This window comes from Marmota marmota, unplaced genomic scaffold (assembly GCF_001458135.2).
Source record: "Marmota marmota marmota unplaced genomic scaffold, marMar, whole genome shotgun sequence".
Lineage (NCBI taxonomy): Eukaryota > Metazoa > Chordata > Mammalia > Rodentia > Sciuridae > Marmota > Marmota marmota.
Genome location: NW_026000241.1, coordinates 655,417 through 659,024, shown reverse-complemented (window position 1 = coordinate 659,024; position 3,608 = coordinate 655,417).

The following is a 3,608-nucleotide window of genomic DNA, read 5'->3' as shown; positions in this document are numbered from 1 at the left end:
GAGTTATATATATATATATATATATATATATATATATATATACATACAGACCAACACAAGAATTAACCACATTCACTCAGCACAGTGTCCTATACAGGGAAACAGTCACCACACAAACAACACACATAGATGCACAAGACAAATGCATGTGCTGACACCCACATGTGAAAGACACACAGATACAGACTGACCACACAAATCAATAGACACAGCCAGTGACAGACACCTGTGTGTCATCGCACAGGGGACAGATGCATGCCGACAGACACACAGGTGGGCCCTTCATCTGCTAGCCTCACCCCTGCTTTCAGACTGTCACCCTCCCTGCACCCTTGAGCATACCAACCCTGTTGTGTTCCCCTCCCCCCTCTTCAAGAGATGCCCCCCAACCCCAAACCAAAAACTGACCAGGGGAACCAGCCCTGGGCAACTGGGAGGCACAAGTCACCAGAGCTTATTGAGAGGGAGAAGAAAGAGCCCAAGAATGGATGGGGTGGGCCAGGGCTGTGACTCAGTGGTGGAGCACTTAGCCAGCAAGCCCTGGCTTCCATCCTCAGCACTGCAAAAATAAATAAATAAATAAAGGTGAGTTGCGTCAAGATTGGGTCTGCTGCCTACTGCAGGAGGTGAGAGAGTACAAACCTGCGAGACCCTCCTAGTCTCACCTGAGTACAGCTGTAGGAAAAGCCCCAGGGCCCGTATTTCTCAGCCCTCAGATCATTGCTAACCTTTCCTCAGCCTGAAACATCTTCCCTCCACATCTCCCCAGGGCTGCTACCTTCTTGTCATTTGGAAAAACTTAATATCACCCCTTCAGGGAAGCCTTCCTAAACCACCGACTCTAAAACAGAACTCCACACCCAGCCCACATCAGTCTCAAGTTCAGCTCCTTGCCGGTATCCCTCTTAGAACCTGCCAGAAGTTTCATTTCTCTATCTGGCCCAAAAGTATTTAATCATATTCATCTCTCTCCCACTAGACCATGACTTAGGTCCAAGGTGGCCACATCTGTGTGCTTGACCACAAGAGGCCTCCCCAGTGCCCAGCATGGAAAAACTTGAGGTCACACATTGAACTCATCAAGGTCTCTGCAGATTCACAACTGTTTTTACCCATTTATTGAACATCTATTGTGTGCCGCAGTGGGGATACTTGGTGAATAGAAAGAACAAAGTACAGGGCTGGGGTTGTGGCTCAGTGGTTGAGCACTCACTTCCCATGTGCAGGACCCTGGGTTCAAGCCTCAGCACCACATAAAAATAAGTGAATTAAAGGTGTTGTATCCAACTACAACTAAAATTTTTTTTTAAATATATTAAAAAAAAAAAAAAGAACAATGTACAGTACTATGGTACATCCTGTAATCCCAGTGACTCAGGAGGCCAAGGCCAGAGGATGGCAAGTTCAAGGTTAGCCTCCAGAACTTAGAGCCTATCTAAAAATAAAAATAGCTAGGGGTATAGCTCAGTGATAGTGTTCCTGGATTCAATCCCCAGTACTGCAAAAAAAAAAAAAAAAGGAAAAAAAATTTAGGGGCTGGGGTTATGGCTCAGTGGTAGAACATCATTTGCCTCGCACCTGCAAGGTCCTGGTTTCGATCCTCAGCACCACATATAAATAAATAAAGTTATAAAAAAATTAAAAATGAAAAAGATCAATGATCTGCTGGGGCCAATATTCTAGGCTGAGAGAGCAATATTCAGTTAGCTGGTGCAGTGGTGTACAACTGAAGGCCCAGCTACTCAGGAGGCTGAGGGAGGAGACTCACTTGAGCCCAGGAGGTGAATTCAGTCTGGGAAACACAGAGAGACCCCATTTCTTAAAAATAAATACAATTTCAATAAAATATCAAATAGAATCTTTTTTTTTTAGTTGTAATTGGACACAATTGTTGAGAGCCACAGCCGAAGGGGCCCCAGCAAACTTCCAGCTGCCAGCAAACTTCCAGCTGCCGGTTGATGATTGGCTCACAGCTGCCCCAGCAACATCTAGCTGATTGGCTCCTCGGCCCCAGCAACATCTAGCTGATTGGCTCCTCGGCCCCAGCAACATCTAGCTGATTGGCTCCTCTGCGGTGATGCTCATTGGGCTGTTTCCCTGCCCTTTCAGACCACGGAGCTGCTCATTGGGGGACTTTTTTGGCTCCGCCCACGTGACCCAGCCAATCAGCCTCAAGAGCAGGAGGATTGTGGGAGGTGGAGAGAAGCTTGTGTGGGAGAGAGAGGCTTGTGGAAAGCCGGTGGTGGCAGTTGAGGCTCTGAGGGTTTTTCCTGAGAGGCTGTTTTGTTTGGCGTGTGTGGTTCTAAAAATAAAGTTACTTTCTTTTGACAAGTGGCTCCTGATTGTGCCCAGCCAGACTGCGGCATTTGGTGGCTCGCACGGGGAGCGACTGAGGGTAAGTGAACTGCTCGCCCCTGAGGGCAGGGCAAGAGGATGGGTAGCCATTTTAAGATTCTTCTTTTGTTATTTTGTTTCACTTTTGTTTTAAGTTGCCTGTCCCTGGAGATGTGTAAGATGGAAGAAAAACCGCTCACATCTGAGGAACAGATAGGGAGAAAGGACGGATGGACATTTCAGGAGGCTATTATAATGCTTTTGTGTTGTTTCAATTTTGTTTCACTCTGTTTCAGTTTTGTTAGGCGTTATCTTGTTGGGTTGTATTATAGTAGAAATACGGGATCAGAAATTAGTAAAAAACAAACTGAAAGAGTGTTAAGTAAATTGTTAGAGGAAGGAGGCATCTCAGTAAAATCAAGAACAATCAGGGCATACGTTGATACAATACAAAAATGTAGCCCATGGCTTTTTAAGGAGGAGTTGTTAAATATATCACAATGGAACCATCATGGTGAAGATTTAAAAAGAATAGAAAAGAAAAGCCCAGGGACTCTGCCAGTTGGCACATTGCCATTGTGGACGTTCATATCTTGTTTGCTTAGTCCAAAGCCTTCAGTTCAGACAATGGTAGAGGAAGAAGAAGACATAATGATTCAAGTAAAAGAGAAGGTCTCTCAAGTTAGTCAGACAGAGGAAAAGATTCAAGTAAAAGAGAAGGCCTCTCAAGCTAGTCAGACAGAGAAAGAAAGTGTAAAACAGAAAAAGCCATCAGGGGGAAAGTTACAACAGGAGACTGCTACTAACACCTTTCTATCACCAGAGGACGTAAGTGTCCAACTAACAAGGCCACCTCCATATGCTGGGAGGTCCCCAACCCCCGCAGTTGATAGTTGGGATCCTGAGACAAGATCTCAAATATTAACATGCCCTGTATTTGAGGCAGGAGGGCAGCGATTTTACCAAGTTTTAAATTTCAAAACAGTGAAGCAGCTAAAAGAGGCTGTAACAACCTATGGTCCTCAAGCACCCTTCACTGTAAGCATGGTCGAATCCATTAACAACTTGAACATGACGCCAGCAGATTGGGCTAATATGTGTAAAGCTGTGCTAAATGGAGGACAATACCTGTTATGGAAGGTTGCCAATGAGGAATTTTGCAAGGAGACGGCTAGGCGAAATGCAGCAGCTGGTTATCCTCAGAGAAATCTAGATATGTTGTTAGGAAAGGGACCTTATGAGGATCAGCAGCAACAAATTGCATATGATCCTGG